Source organism: Mytilus californianus, unplaced genomic scaffold, assembly GCF_021869535.1.
Source record: "Mytilus californianus isolate M0D057914Y unplaced genomic scaffold, xbMytCali1.0.p SCAF_6, whole genome shotgun sequence".
Taxonomy (NCBI): domain Eukaryota; kingdom Metazoa; phylum Mollusca; class Bivalvia; order Mytilida; family Mytilidae; genus Mytilus; species Mytilus californianus.
Window position 1 is genome coordinate 108846485 of NW_026262712.1, and position 18300 is coordinate 108864784.

Here is an 18300-nt window from a genome sequence, read left to right on the forward strand (position 1 = left end):
GTCAACCCCCTCCACCACCCCAACCCAACGAAAATAAACCGGACAACACAAGTTCATCTACAAACTTACAACCTTACTGCACAATAAAAGCCTTCGTATATAATACTTCCACACGCCGACAACAAAATTTTGTCAACAACAACCTCTAAAATAAACACGAACCCGACAGCACAAGTTCATACAAAACATTACAACCTTACTTCATAATACTGTTCATGACTGAAAAAAAAACCAATACTGTTAACAACCTGGAAAAAAGTTAAATCACAAAAATACTGAACTCCGAGGAAAGTTCAAAACGGAATACCATACTGTCCTCAAACCAACAACACAAAGTTATATAGTATCTCCCTCAATTTAATTGTCATACAATCTAAATATTGTCTGGAATTAAAAAAAAATGTGGAGCAAATTCTTTTACCTGCACATGCATATAATAAGCATAGAATGGAAGTGATTATTTGACGGGAACAATGTTAAAAGTCTTGAGGTACCTTATACACTATACAACACAACATGTGATATCAATTAAGTTTAAACATATATGCAGTGCTGCATAACGATAATTATGTTAATACAAAACCTGTTAGAAAGAAAAACATTCTTTTTCAGTGCAATTGTACAAAGTTTTGGCTGTGTTCCAAAACGTCTGCCGCATTATTTAAAAAACTAAATTAAAATGTTTACCGTAGTTTAATATATATAGTATAGTGGAGTGCAGTTTAGGAAAAAACTTATACCTAAATATTAGACAAAACAATGTATTTAATTATCGGTGGGATTCGTGCTGCTCAGTCCTTTTGTTTTTGTTATGTAATGTTTTATTGACTACTATTATTATTGTCCATTCATGGTTTTTTTTCTTTTGGCTACTTTCTCGTCTATTTTTCTTTGACTTGTGTTTATGGTATTTCTCTCCTCCTCTTTTTATTTAATGATAAACCTTTTTCCTTCTTTACCTCATTGGATATATTCATAGTTTTTCAATTCAAATCCATTATTTGAACTTAGTTGTCTATATCTTTTGAAGCAGTGTGGTGGATCAAGGATATTCCGGACACGATGGTTTTGCCTTACAGGGGGATGAGGCAGTAAAAGTTCAGAAAATGTACTGAAAGCATATATTTTCCGTCCTTTAACCCATTGTTCCGCCCTTGAAGCTGATAGGTCATCTACAACTTACAAAAAGATACGAACTATACCCGACCAGACGTTTCAGAAAACTAATGCTGTTATTTGCTCTGCTTTATAATAATTGCATTCTCATGTTGATTGTATCATTTGTATATATTCAAGTATTAACTTAAACATGTGTATTTGATGAATTAAAGCAAAATGGATGAGACACAGGTAAATCATATCTTCTCCATAACACAAGATGAATATATACAATAATAATTTAATGAGCATGCAGGTGCTATGGGCCGTCTTAAACTTGCAGTGAGGTGAACGTTTTTTGCTCCGTGTTGAATGCCTCATTGTGACTTTGAGATGAAGAACAGCAATAAAAGCGCTGTTCCTTTGCTTTTTTTGTGTGTTTTTGCTGTGCATGAACTGATTTTGTGTCATGGATGGATACCCCATATCCTTTGTTTTTCTATTAAAGCAAACAGTTTATAGAATATTATACATGTTATATGAGCTAAAGTTAAAAAAGGACAGAGAAGATAAACAAAGATACAAAGATTGAAAAATCATTGTATTCGAATATCAGTCTTGCATTTTATGTCGGTTAAAACTCTACTGATCAATTTGTCATAAAATTCACTGACTTTAAATAAAACTTTATGCTTTATGCTTGATACCATTTACAAAAGTATGGAAATGGTTGTTTAAATTGAGAGAGCGCGACGAGATGTATTTGTGATATGTTTCATGTTGTGTAAAAGAATTTATCTAATTATTACAACTAAATATTTAAATAAATTATTTTGGAATGTAATTTCATGTGTACAATAGATGATATAATTAAAGAAGATTTGATTCGACAAACACATTTATGCAGGGCAGTATGCATAGCTATAACACATATTTTGGGGACATACTCAAAATGTATTCGACAGTATGCACATACAGTTGTTTGGTTTGTTCCAGATCATACAGGTTACATATTAAGGATATGACAGTTTTGTATTGTTGTGTCATTTTTGTAATTTGAAACAAGTTGTAGGGCTTATAAGATCTGTGAAAAATAACAAAAAAACATAGGTTATCGTGATTTTTTTTGTAGAAAATTTAACTACAAATCTGGGACTTTATGATAAGGGCCCGTCGACTAGTCAGCGATTCCCTATAGTAATCACTGTCTATCTGTCTGTAAGTCTGTCCGTCCGTCAGTCAGACAGTCCTTCTGTAAGAAAGTCTTTGTCGCATGATAAGTCAAGATTGCCTCAATTGATTAAATGCTTTTTACGCACCGTGTTTATATCTATAAAAGAAAATTCTCTTTTTTGTAAAAAAAGTCACCCCGTTTAATGCTTGTATTTCTACAAAATTGTTATAAACGTATACAACGCTATTTCAAATTGCCATCCAGTTTCAAAAAGTATCAGTCGGTCGCAAAGTTCATAGAGTTTGGATTTTTAACGAAACATGATATCTACGTAAAACCGTGAATTAATTCCTGGCGTTAAGGTTTAGGAAAATTGACACCTGATGTACATGTATTACGTCGATTGATTCAGTATTTATTATTTGTTTGTGTATGTCACACAAATGTGCAAGAGAGGTCATTGCTGACATGTCAGTTTTCTTTTTGTAAATTTGTAATTTCATTGCTTGTTTTGTTTAATCATTTTTTTTAAACTGTTATTTTAAGCAATAAACAGATTAGTTTAATTTTTAAGCCTCGATAAAGGTGCCGTATTGAAAACTAGTGTTACATGTCAGCATAATTGTTTATTTCCAAACTTGATTGATTTATTATAATACATTTCGAAATTGATACATTTGCCAATCTTCAGAGGACAGGTTTACAAGGTTCTGGTATTGTCATTTGTATAGTTTTCCCGCTTTAGATGGCTATGAATTATGCATTTTGAAATAAACACATATAAGGCATGTGTTACCCTGCTTATTTAAAAGAAAACCTTAAAAAAAAACATGCTTGCCAGATAGTACAATGGATATTCGAGTGTTAGCAAAACAGGTTTTTGCTGCCTAGAGTATGTACTAAGCTTCACCTCTATTGTCTTTCGAGTCTCATTATATTTTTCTATAGCGCTCTGGTTCTAACTTTGATATTTTGCTATTTTGAAAATTTTTTGAATTCTTTTGTTGAACTACGTTAATATTAACAATTCTGCAAATAAATTTTCAAATTTTCCAAGTTTTGCATCTAGCACATCTATAAGACCTTTTTGTTTCGCTGTCAAGACGTTGGATACGTTGGTTATTGTAATTTTATATTGTGATGTATCATTTTGTTGAGTAAAATATACTGAGATGCTTGATAGACAGAAATGAGATATAACACTTGACAAAGAGTGGGAAGGGGGTAGGGGTTGGGGAGGGTGCTCTTCAATATCGGCCATGTCGAGCATTTTAGATGAATGACTACATCTTTGTTATTCTCTTGCACAATGTTTCTGCGCAGTGGTTGTACAATATATATATATATATGTTTTCAATTTAGATTTGTATATATATATCAAATATCTAATCATTATTAATATTAATATTGAAAAAAAAAGGTTGCAGAAAGCTATTCTGGTATTTAAACCTCTAAATGGATTGGCGCCTCCTTATTTAGAAGAAATTTCAATACGCGTATTTTCCAAATCATAAGTTACGTTCTATCAGCAATAAAACTTAACAAATGAAGAAGCCATTGACCATTTTTTTAAAAAAAATTTAATGTATTCAGGTGCAGACATATGGAATACCTTGTCCTTAGAAGTAAAAATTCCAAATCGTTAAAACAGTTTAAAGATAAATTTTATAACTTCTAATTTAACAAGTAGTCTGTGAAAACTTTGTAGAAGTATTCGCTGCAAATAATAATATGAAAACGTATTTATTTCACCTGTATATAATAATAGTTAGCAAGCGTTTTTATATGTATTTAATATCAAGATATCTTATAAAGTATATGCGAGATCTTGTATTCTTTATGCGATATCTTATTCAATTTGAAGTTAATAAGATATCTTATCAACTTTATAAGACATTTCATATACTTTATAATATATCTGTTCCACAAAATTAGATTTCTTATAAAGATTATAACATATCCTATTTATTTTTTTATGATATCTTTTAAACACATACTTAATGATAGACCTTGAATAATTTATAAGAGTTATTACTTTATTAAATATAACTTTAGAAAACATCTTATTAGCCATAAGCACTATCTAATACGATTGATTATCTAGTGATACGTTATCGTATCTTGTTACCTCTATCATTTTCTAAGATATCTAATAGTATATACGATATCCTGTAGTCATCCTTTTAACATTTGTTAAACTTTAAAAAATATGTTTACCTCGTAATCATATTATCTGGTTTTATTTTAATTTAATGAAAAAAAAATATTTAAATCCCCTTTTTTATATTAAAATGCCAATTATTCTTACCAATCATTAATCAATTCAGAAAATGTTTAATACTTAAATTCAAGGTTAAACCAGTCATAGTTTGAAATTGTTTTAAACTTGTTAAACAATTTTGATATTTGCCTAAAATCAGTTGCTGTGCGTTAAACTTATACTGATCTATATTACCACTTTATAAATGGTTTTGCAACAGTTAAATAAAAATTATCAATTTAACAATTATGATTATAACCACCCGTATATCGAGTTTTTTTTGCGTCGGCTTCTTTTCGCGATATGATGATACAATGGGCAGGTTAAAATTTTCACTGTGTACAATTTTAGCTGAATGAGAAAATACATGCAAAAAAGAGTACTAAAGACTAAAATACCCATATTTTGGAGAACATTCATGGAAAGAAAGCTATGTGAATTGTAGCATGCTATAAATTAAAGGTTTTGAACAGTTTGGTAAAGGCATAACAGGGGATTTTTAAAACATTGTTGTGAAAATGTCTGACATTAACTGCAAATTGTTCGGGTGGCGACAGAAATCAAAATATCGTCGCTTATGGACATTTTTGAACATGTTGTAAAGCAAAATATTGTTCTCCAAGTCAATATTTCATGACATCTTGTCCCCATCTATGAAATAATGTCCAGAGAAGGACAAATTTCCATATGAAATTTTGTCCATATACAGACAATATGTCATAGATGGATAGTATGGAATTTTGTCTTGTTAAAAGGAAATTACCCAAGGTTGTATATTGTGTATATTGAGACAATATTTCATAGATAGATTGTCTGTAAACATTTAATATTTTGGATAATGATATAATTACAGTGTTTTATTTGATTGAAAATAACAAACAAACCTGCACGATTAATTTATGCAGCAATTTATGGGTATACACATAATTTTCATGAAAAATATTAAAAAAATTCCAGAAATGCTCTCTTTTCATGACAGAGGATTTCTCAAATATAAGAAGATTATGAAATATTTTCACGGACATTATTTCACAATTAAATGTTGTCATGGACAGAATTTCACATTGAAATTTTGTCATGGACAAATTTCATAGTCGAATATTGTCCCGATGGAGGTGACAAAATTTGATAAACAAGAACACTATTTCATAATGAAATTATGTCCAGGACAGTATTTTATTATGAAGTAGTGTCTGCGGACAATATTTTATATGAAAATTAATGCCGCGAACGAAGCGAAAATTAAACACACGCGAAAAAAAAAACCCGATATACGGTAGCATTCAAGTTTATTTAATTGAACCTGTAAATAAAAGTAATATCATGTTATCTGCCTAGTAACCAAAAATCTCAACATGTTATGTAGAGGTCCCCATGTGTGAGTATTAAGTCTTTAAAACTTATTAAGTAAACACGTTAACCTTTTCTACATTGTCAAGACAGAAAAAAAAAACAAAGATACTCTGTAATGTTTGATAAAAAAATTGACAATTATCAACTTAAAATTTGAGTTATCCTGCATCATCGTTCACGCTACACATGTATTACATTATTTTCCACAAATTCTACTTCAGGTACATGTAGGTTCCATCATCAGAGATTTAACGATTTGAAAGTTCCAAGGATTGAAACATATTGGACAATAATAAAAAATGATTGCAAAAGTAATTTATTTTCATGTGTCATTCCGTTAAATATAAACCGAATTTTTAGATATTTTTCAGCTTCTGTCTTCATTAATTGAAAGGAAAGAGGTGTCATCATTCATGTGGGCGATCCACAAATAACCACGGGAGTTTCCATGTTTATGAACATTGGTATTCATAACAAATCATGTGATAAGAGTAGCCTCAGTAAACTGAACAAACGACGACAGCACATACCCCACAAAGGGTTAATACTGTATCAGGACGTTTTCTTTTCTAAAAAAAATAGTTTGGATGGGTATGTGTTAATTTGTCGTTGCAGTTGGAGTGTCTGTCAATATAGTACTTCCAAGGTTAAATAAACATAAGACGGATTGTAAGGACAAAAAGAAGATGAGTACTTTTTATTTTATGTTATGTAAATTTGATATTTGAAATGCAATTTTGGTTTGAATTCCAAGATTTATTTTGATTCCTTTAAATGCAATAATTGAACTTATGAACACGTTCTTATAATAATAACGCCTATAAAAGGATGTAAAAAAAAGTATGGGCCAAAAATTGTATCTTCTTTTCATTGTATAATATAGTTGTGTAATGTCAGACTTTTTACGCCAATTTTATTGATCATCGTTTTATTAAGTCAAAGAGTTTTAGCCAATACGCCTTTTATTACTGCTTTTTGTGAGTATGGTTCTTCTTTTAACATGAAGATTTATTGTGGGAGTCGATAATATTAGTTTATCATGTCAAGTTTATCGGAAGTTAGGTTTCGCAATGCTGAAGGTTGAGAACAGCACATTAAATACCGGTACTACACAAATTGAGTAGGAGAGGGTCTCACGATGCTCCACAAGATTTGAGTCTACCAAACCCTGTTCAGCCAAATCAGAATGTTCAAGCCAATGACATTCAAGTTGTTACACTTGTACCCAAACCAATAGGTAAAGTTGTTGATAATATAAGATTTGGTGAACCAAATATACTACCAAATACAAATGAAACTGATATATTTATGTATTAGCCGAACAGTTAAAGAGAAAAATAGGCAATTTCAATATAATGACTTATCAATGATGCATAAAAGCAATTTCAGTAGTCAATTTGATAGGCAAAACTATCTTGGTTAAAATGAAGATGGAAGATTGTTTACTCATACAAATCTTGCTAAAATAAAACCATTATTAATATTGTGACCTGGGCTGATGCCTTTTTAGCTTATTTCACACGTTTTAATTTAGAGACATCAAATGAAAGCTATTCAAATGTTTGTTTACATTGCTATAATAATGGGTGCTATGACTGATAGTACCATTGGAAAGTGGTAAACTTTCGATCAGCAGTTCATAAAACGAGTTACTAGAGATCCTATAAAATATGGGATATACTTGATGCCCAATTATGGCTTATAATAATGGATTTTGTTTCTTCTAATATGCAACAAACACGCATTAACTAATGTTATGACTTTAATTTTAAAATGCTCTCTAAATGTTGCTGGATCAGTCATACATGTTTGAAATGTTACACGAATCACCAAGCTATCAGATGTAGGAGGCATTTAGGTTTAGATGGCAATAAGCATAGCGTGTCGAGTACTGTTAATAGAACTTTCAAACTAATGGTTCTAAATAATAACAGACGTTTTCAGCAAAATGTTGGTAATGAATTTGACCAAAATAAAAAATAAATCCGTTTGACATATCCTCGTCTCATGGGTTTTCGTGCTATCAAGAATGCATTGTGACGTCACAATTTCCATTGATAAGCATGCATAGTACGAATTCATATAACGTACAAAAACATATGATCTGACCATATGCCAAATAGACTTCTCGCCCATCAAAGTTGACATATTTCAATCTATCCTAATAGGGGATAGATTGCTTTAACTTTGTGAAGTTGCATTCGCCGTTGGTATTCGAGTTTGATACAGTTTCTATATAGGTTGGTCTGCGATTTTCAGAAAATCAAACTTCGCTTCTCGGAAAAGCGTCATGTGGCCCAGTAAACCAATACCATTGATATTCTAAAGAATTTGATACTTTTTTTTGTCTATAAGAGAGCCCAGATGAGGCGGTTTAAATACTTTTTGCCTAGTTGCCACCTGTTTAGTGAAGGTTGCCCCTTACTTGTCAAAGAATAAAGCCTAGTTATATCGTCAATTTATTCCTTGGCCTGTTGAAAATGTTATTGTTTTTGGGATGTTGTTGTGAAATTTAAGCCATGGCAATTCGCCAATTCAATAATAATGTTGTTTTCATTCAAATTCATGAGACAATTACTAAATGGAATCGAGACATTGAACCTAATTTTACGTCTTATGAATTATATTATTCGACTAAACAAATTTTATAAATCACAATTTACGTATAGTGTCAGTTTTGTCTATTCGTTGTCATATACAATAATGACATTTTAATTGTTACAGGCAAGCATATTTTCATTTCCTATACTGATGACACAAAAGCTGACGTGATTAACTTAGCAGAAGAAATAAAACGACAAGGACACAGCGTGAACACAGATCTTCCAAGAGAATGTTTTGTTCTGGTTAAGAATCAAGGATTTGTTAGTGAACAAGAACAATATACTTGGCTTCGGAACCGATACACTAATGCAGACTATATCATAATTTGTTCATCCAAAGGATATAATGAGACCACCAACTTGGACAAGGTCTGTCCTTATCCTCATGATTTAAACGCCAGATTTATATTTGAACTTATCATGCAGGATCCAAGAAAAAGCGAGAAGACAATCGAAATCTTCTTTCAAAACACGAACATCAACGACAAACTGTGCTTACCATTCACTAGGAAATTCATTCTTCCTAATCAGATGGCTTCCCTAAGTAATGAAATACGAAGATAACAGTTATGCCTTTAAAAGGGGATAGTTATATAATTATCTTCTCAGTTATTAAAGGAAAACTAGATATGGCATATGTAATTGCATACGAATAGTTATTTTAGTGTAGCAGTCAGCGACTCTTTTCACTCTTAAAATCTTAAATGGTAAGTCAGGAACATTTCAATTTAACTTGCAATCTATTTTAATGGTAAGACCTGTGTGTGCAAAGATTCACATTTTGTCTCCGGTGTACCATAGTATTTGTCTTTTATTTACATGCCTTTTGTTATTAGACGATGACTACGACTATGTCTGAACTCGGCCGATTCCGTTCGGTAGCAGATCCACCCTGTGCCAAATAGTGTTTGTCTTTTATTGGCATGACTTTTTTTTATTAGACTGTGAACATCATGAATAATTGCACACGCCTCAACTCGGCCGATTCCATTTGGTAGCGGATTCATCCGCTGATTTCCGATTTGAATAATTAATGATATAGTTTGAACAAGAGACTGCTGGACTTATAGCTATACAAACTCATTGAAAATGATCTTATAGTATTTTTATATTTGTTATGCCTGTATTGTTTGTCTTCGATAAATTTGTAACTTTGAATATTATAATAAAAAAACAAATTGAAATATTTCTTTGATTTAATCGGAATATTTTTGACTACAAACATATATATGTATACATGTATTATTTTACTAACAGTTATGCCTAATGTGTTAGTAAGTCAGGAAAGGAGTAAAAGTAAGAGGTATAGTTTCAATTCAAATTTCCAACTGTATATTACAACTTCACTGCATCTTAGACAGCACAATGAGCAAAAAAAAAAAAAAAACAAACAAACCCATTTAAAATCTGAATTCAAAAGTTTCAGATGGCAATACATTAAATTCTTGATTGTCCGTTATTGAAAATATACATTTAATTAGATACTTAGTTTTTGGTCTTACGTTTATTCGTCATTCGTTTCACGTTGCTGAATGACTGCGCTTTGTATTTGTTAATGTCGATAAACTAAATAAATATTAGGGGATATTTAGGTGAACTTTTGGTGCTTATTGAATCCAAAATTGTCAATGATGACAGAAAAAAAAACCCAAGTCGTAGTTAAAGGAGATGCGAAAGACACAAAGGAAACGTCAATAGAACTATAACAAAACAGTCCACAAAACACTTTACAGAAACTGAAAACTAAAACACATGAACCCAACAAAAACCTAGAGGGGACTATATTACAGGGTAAACAGTTCCTGGTCCACAAATGACATGTATTCTTGTTAGTGTAATAAATCATATTATGAAGAAAGAGATCACACGTTTCCACATATACACTTAAATCAATCATATGTCATCAAATGAACAGAACATTTATCGTTGATAATCATGTTGACAATTACTTGAACGTCTTCAGTGATCATACTTAGTAGCAATTCCAATATAGTATTATGGTAAACTTTTCCCTGATATTTACCGAATACCGATACATTGTGTTTACAAATGCCGGTGTTTTAAATATATCAATGAAGCATTTTACGAGGTCTCCCGACATATTACTGTCCACAACGACAATACAATACTATTCAGAACCGGAAAAAATTACTATTAACAACCTGATAACACATAGGCTTTTCTATACAATACTGCCCACAATCCTACAACACGAACCCGACACAAGTTAATACACAACTTCAACTTTAACTTTAACCTTATCACACAATACTGTCCGCGACTCAAAACACAAAATTATCAACAACATGCGGCAAAACAATACTAACTTTCACAAGCCGACAACACGATTATGTCAATAACCCGACAACACAATCCTACACACAACCTCACAACATAATATTATCCATAATTCAGTAATAATATTATCCACAACCCGTCAACATAGACTTTTTCTTACACAATGCTGTCCACAAGCCGACAACATAATTCTGTCAACAACCCAACAACACAATTCTACCGAGGACACAATAATTATAAAAATATCTACAAACCGATAACACAATAGTACCCTCAATACGACGACATAAAGTCTTCCTACATTATACTGTCCATAAACTGGCAAAACAATACTGTCCATACGCCGGAAACACAATTCTATCCACAACCCGACTACGCAATTCTGGTCACCACAGTCAAAACATTTGTCTGAATACTTGAATATAAATTACGATTGATTTTGATATATCCTAAACATTCAAAAATGATGATTGAAATAGAAGTGCATTTTGGAGATTGGAATGAGGTCCAATATGAATTAAAGACTTAACTGTGAGTTATAAGACAATGAGGCAGCAACTAAATGACAAAACTATCCAAACACAAAGATAAAATATACCAGGAAATAAGTTATACATATAAAAGGAACTGCATTTTGACAACGACTGTTTGACTTTAAGGACTAGGAGAAGAAATCGACCTTAAAGGCAGATCTTTACGGAAACGAGACAGGTAACTTCAAGCATCACGTGCTATGCAATACAATAAGGACCTGTTTTACTTCTTATCTTGTCGGGGCTTTTTAAAGCTTATTTAGTGGTATGAGTTTTACTCATTGTTGAAGTCCGTATGGTGGCATGAAGTTGCTTATTTTTACGTCATTTTGTCCCTTAAGGATAGTTGTCTCATTAGCAACCATACAACATCTTCTTATTTTTATATTATGTTCCCAATCTCATGTCTTTTTGCAAGTCTGAAGACACAACATGCTCAAATCACCTTATTGTATAAAAGTCATTCATACTTTTAAAAAATAAACGAATAGAGCACGTTGAATAGAATCAAATAATCTGATTAGAATTGATAGTACTTTGGTTATTTTCTAATATTCTTAAAATCTGTTTGATGCCCCACCAAACTTAAGTCAATAGGTTTATATGGACACAAAGGGTTGACCTTAGTTGGGAAAATGTTTTAATTAGTTTTCATGAGTCAATACCACTGTTAGTGGACGTTTCTTTGCCGACAGTATCACCAACCCAGTAGTCAGCACTTTTGTGTGGTCATTGTTACTAAGATTCTTCTACCCTCATGCATAGATAGCCTTAGCCGTATTTGGCACATTTTTTTCGTATTTTGAGGGTTATCGATGCTAAGTAACTTTGTATTTTCTTTGGCATTTCAGTTGTTTTATTTTAGTGCCAGTGATGAGTCTTATGTAGAGTTTAGCATACCAAATTATAAGCCTGGTAACTTTGATGAGTTTGTTTTATCAGAGTTAAATAATGACGCTCTCAATCTCATTGTCATGCAATCTAAATATTGTCTGGTATAATAAAAATATGTGGAGCAAATTCTACTACCTGCACTTGCAAAATACGTATAAAATACAAGTGATTAATGATGGTGAACAATTTTAGAGTCTTGATGTATCATATATCATGTGAATTCAATTAAGTCTAAACATCTATGCAGTTCTGCATAACGATGATGTAATATCTTTTAAAAGAAATTCAATTCTTTTTTAATTCAATTCTTCAAAGTTTTGGCTGTGTTCCAAGACGTCTGACCCATCATTAAAAAAACACCAACAAAATTTACTGTAGTTTTATTTTAGTACAGTGGGAATGCAGTTTAGGAAAAAAGAAAACCTAGATATTAAACAAAAACAATGTATTTATTTATCGATGGGATTCGTACTGCTCAGTCTTTGGTTTTTTACGTTATGTTTTATTGACTATTATTGTCCATTCATATTTTTTCTTTTGGCTACATTCTCGTCTGTTTTTCTTTGACTTGTATTTATAGTTCTTCCCCTCCCCTTTTTGTTTAATGATTAACCTTTTTTCCTTCGTTAATTCAATGGATATAATCATATTTTTTCAATTCAAAAACTATATTTGTACCGAACTTACAGTCAGTTGTCTATGTGTCTTTGATATTTTTGCCTTTAACTTGTATCAATGTGGTGAATCAAGGATTTTCCGGACATAAGGAAAATTTTGCCTAACAGGGGGTAGAGGTGTTCAATTTTGAAAGTGTACTGAATATATATATATTTCCCTCCTTGGATCCCTTGATCCACCCCTGAAGCTGATGGGTCATCTACAACTTACATACGGATACGTACTTTACCCGACCAGACCTTACAGAAAGCTCTTGCTGCTTTTTTGCTCTGCTTTATAATGCGTGCATGCTAGTGCTGATTTTAACATTTGTATACTTTTAGGTTTGTTTAAAACAAAACTGATTGTTACATGTCAAGTATTCGAATATCAGTCTTGCATTTTATGTCGGTTAAAAATACTACTTATCAATTCGTCATAAAATTCACCGACTTTTAATATAACTTTATACATTATACCAACAGTATGGAAAGGTTTGTACAGAATTCAGAGAGCACGACGAGATGTATTTGTGATATGTTTCATGCCGTGTAAAAGAATTTATCTTATTATCACAACTAAATATTTAACATTTTTATTTTCTTATGTAAGTTCATGTGTACAATAGATGATATAATTAAAGAAGATTTGATACGGTAAACACATCTATGCAGGGCACTATCAAACATATTTTAGGGACACACTCAAAATTTATTCGATAGTACAGCTAATACAAGACTGCCTCAAATGATTTGATAGTTTTTATACTCTGAATTTATATCCATAAAAGGAAATTTACTGACAATTTTAGGGAAGTTAGCAAAAAGAAATTGCATTAAAATAATGGTTTTTGTTTGAAAAAATAAAAAAATGAGAAATAATTTTTTGACAAAATTTAAATGCAGGAACATGCTGTTCCTTTATACCCGTTATCAAAATTAAATTTGTGGTCAAAACTTAGCGTTAGTAAAAAAAAAAGTCCCATATTTTGATAAACATATTTTGATGCTAGTATTTCAACAATTGATATAAAGGAATCCTAAGCTATTTTAAATTAATTTCCGGTTTCAAAAAAAAAAAAAAAAAAAAAAATCAGTCGGCCACAAAGTTCATAGTGTTTGGATTTTAATGAAAATTGATATCTACGTAAAACATATCCTGAATTGTTTCCTGACGTCAAAGTTTACGAAAATTGATACCTCATGAACGTGTATTTTTTGTTTGTTTGCTTCAGTATGTTTTGTTCGTTTATGTGGCTCACACATAAATGTGCAGGCGAGGTCCTTGCTGACATGTCTAGTTTTTAGTTGTACTTTTGTAATTTCATTGCTTGTTTTGTTTAATTTTCATTAATCTGTCATTGTTAGCAAAGAACAAATGGTTTTATTTTTAAGCCCCAATAAAGGTGCCGTTAGAAAAAGTACAGTTACATATTCAGCAGTATTGCTTCATTTCTTTGTGAAAACATATTGCTAATTTGATGCATTTGCCAATATTTAGCTTGAAATGGCAATTATTTATACAAATCTGAAGTATCAATTTTGCACTTTTATTAGGATAATATATTGTTTGTCTTTGTTTTTCAGTACTGTTATGAATGTTAACAATGAATTTGTTAAAAAGTTAACAATTATCAATAAAACAATACTTTTAAGTCTAAAATTGTGCCACTTAAAAGTACAATAATTTGTAAATACTAACATAGAAAAATAGTTTGGAAGTGCTAATATAATAAGTGTTGTGCAATCTAAAATTGTTTTGAGGGTAAGAATGGCGGACCATATGTAGAACTTTCTTCAAATAATTATTTCGACTGTTGCCAGGGAAAATTAAAAAGAATGAAAATAAAAATTCAAAATTTTGAGGCCAAAACAAAACGTAATAATAAAAAAAATGTATTATACGACAATACATAAGGCTGAAAACGAAAGTGGTGAGCAAAAAGAACTGCAAACAGCACCAAAACGAAAGAGGTGTGGAAACAAAACTGAAAACGAAAGAGGTGTTGAAACAACACTGAGAAATAAAGAGGTGTGGAAACAACACTGAGAACCAAAGAGGTAATCAATCAACACTGAGAACGAAAGAGGTGTGCAAACTACACTGAGGACTAAAGAGGTGTGCAAACTACACTGAGGAATAAAGTGGTTATCGAATAACACCGAGGTCTAAATAGGTGTAGAATTGCAAACAACACTGAGAACAAAAGAGGTGTACAAACAACACTGATGACTAAATGGGTGTGCAAACAACACTGAGAACGAATGAGGTGTGCAAACTACACTGATGACTAAAAAGGTTATTGAACAATACTGAGTACTAAAGAGGGGTACAAACAACACTGAGAATGAGAGCAGTGTGCAACATCACTGGGGGACGAAAGAGGTGTGCAAACTACACAGATGAGTAAAAAGGTTATCGAACAACACTGATGACTAAAGAGGTGTCCAAACAACACGGAGAACGAAAGCGGTGTGCAAACCTACTGACGAGGTTATCGAACAACACTGAGGACTAAATAACTGTACAAATAACACTGATGAACAAATAGGTGTACAAAATTTGAAGACTAAAGAGGTGTGCCACAACACTGAGGACAAAAGGGGTGTGCAAACAAAACTGGGAACGAAAAAGGTGTGCAAACTATAACCGAGGAATAAAAAGGTTTTCGAAGAACACAGAGGACTAAAGAGGTGTGCAAACAACAACAACACTGACAATGAAAAGGGTCTGCAAACTACACTGAGGTCTAAAGAGCTTATCGAACAACACTGAGGACTAAAGAGGTGTGCAAACAACACTAAGGACTAACGAGGTGCAAACAAAACGGATGACAAAAGATGTATACAAACAACACTGAGAACATAGAGGTTATCAAACAACATTGAGAACGAAAGAGGTGTACAAACAACACTGAGAACGAAAGAGGTGTGCAAACAACACGGAGGACTAAAGAGGTGTGAAAACCTCATCATGAACTAAATATGTGTACAAAGTACAAACAATACTGAGAACGATAGAGGTGTACAAACAAAACTTAGAACGAAAGAGGCGTTGAAACAACGCTGAGAACGAAAGAGGTGTGCAAACATCAACATGAGAACGAAATAGGTGTACAAACAGCACGGAGGAATAAAGAGTTGTGTAAACAACATGAGAACGAAAGAAGCGTGCGAACAGCACCGAAACGAACGAAAGAGGTGAGGAAACAATACTTACAACGAAAGATGTGTTAAAACAATACTGAAACGGAAGCGGTTTGCAAGCAACACTGAAATCGACAAAGGTGTACAAACGATACTGAAAACGGTAGAGGAATTAAAACAGCGCTCAAATGGATTAGGTGTGCAAACAACACTGAAAACGAACAAAGTTTGCAAACAACACTAAACACGAAAGAGGTGTTCAAACAAAACTGAACACGAAAGAGATTTGCAATCAAAACTGAATAGTTCAAACGACACTGAATAAGAAAGAGGTTAACAGACATCACTGAAACGAAAGTGTTCAAACAACACCGAAAGCAACAGAAATGTGAAAGCAACAGATATGTGAAAACAACAGATATGTGCAAGAAACAATGAAACGTAAGAGGAGTGCAAACAACACTCGGACATGAGAAAGAGCACTATTATTTAATGAAAAGTTAATTCGTTATTTTGACAACTCGTGGTGATGACAATTGATAATGTTGTGACAACACTATTTTTTAGGTTTAAATAAAGTCCCCTTAAGGTAGGCGATTTGCCACAAAACGTAGAAATAACACATTAACATACTCCAGTTATTTTTCAATAAAAACAAAGGCTATGTTTTATCTAGGTCAACAATAGTAGTTTAGTTGCTACCTTTATCAAATCTGTATCAAAATAATGACCAAGGTAAACAATGATACGCCACAAAACAATCAAACTAAACAACAACATGCAGACAAGCAGGTACACCAAAAAGACCTTGACCATGGTGGAGAAAAAATACAAGATCGACGTTTTCACAATACATTTAATGTACACCTTACCTTTTCCCAAACATGACCGTATTAGCACCTTAAATTGCATTCTGCGTACAGACAAAGAAATGATTTAAAGTATGGTTGAATCCAGATAATTAAAGTTACAATTAATGTGTTTCAGAAGATTAAAACATTCTTGGATCAGTGTTTATCTTTTTTAATCTATTTTGAAATAACGCTACATAACACAACAAATTTTGAAATATTTCACTTTATAACAAACTTAGGCAATGAATTAGGGGATGAACATTTGATTTTCGGGGGGTGATTTTGAAAATAAATATCCTGGCCTAGTAAGAGCTGAAAATAAATAATTTGTCAAAAGACATGCTAATAAATTGCTTCGCTGAGCGCAGCTGGATACGACCGCAGATGTCCGAAACCCTGAAAAGTTGGGGCCAAAATGGACACAATATTCACGCTTGGTACAGGTTTGAATTTGGATTGTAATTAAATATTTGACACATAATTGGTTTCTGCCACAGAATAACTGTAGTCAAAGAACTTAAAAATTGGTTATATGATTTGAATTTATATTCATTGTTTTTGCTTTTGTGCAATACACTATGCTGTTGCGAATTGACCCCCTCCCCCCTAAATAAAATTGACCCCATTTTTTTGCTTTTGTGCAATACACTATCCTGCTGAATATTAACCCCCCAAAAAAAATATTTGAAGAAATTTTCTTTTTAATTTCTGAAATCTGAAATGAGAAAAAATAGCCCCCCCCCCCCCCCATTTTTTTTCACCTCCCCCTTTCCCTTATTCCAAAAAAACAAATCATTCCCTCAAGATATAGTCATAATCTCAATTCAAATTTTAATAAAATTTGCAACGATAATTACCCTTTTAAATGCATCATACAAGTCTTAAAATATAAAATGACATACATAGTCATGGCTAAAATTAATATTAATTAATAGTAACTTTTAAAAATAAATTGACAGCTAATCACCTCAAGACAATCATCATTTCTTAATACATAATTTACAAGCAGTGTAAGGGAGGTAATCAAACATTATTGTTTTAAATTGTGATTGGATTACCTCCCTTAGACTGTTTTAAATTGTCTTAATTGTCCTCTAACCAGAAAAAAACTTTTTTTTTTCCTTTTTTGCCTCTAGTTCCTAAATGGTTTAAGCCATAACCCCCCATAGTCAATCATAACTATCCCTTTGGAGTATGGAAACTTGTGGTATAATTTCAGAGAGATTCATACACTTTAACACAAGTTATTGTCTGGAAACTACAAAAATGCTTATTTGGGCCCCTTTTTTGGCCCCTAATTCCTAAACGGTTGGGACCATAACCCCCAAAATCAATCCCAACCTTCCTTTAGTGGTTATAAACATTGTGTTAAAATTTTATTGATTTCTATTTACTTATACTAAAGTTATTATCCGGAAACCATCTGTCTT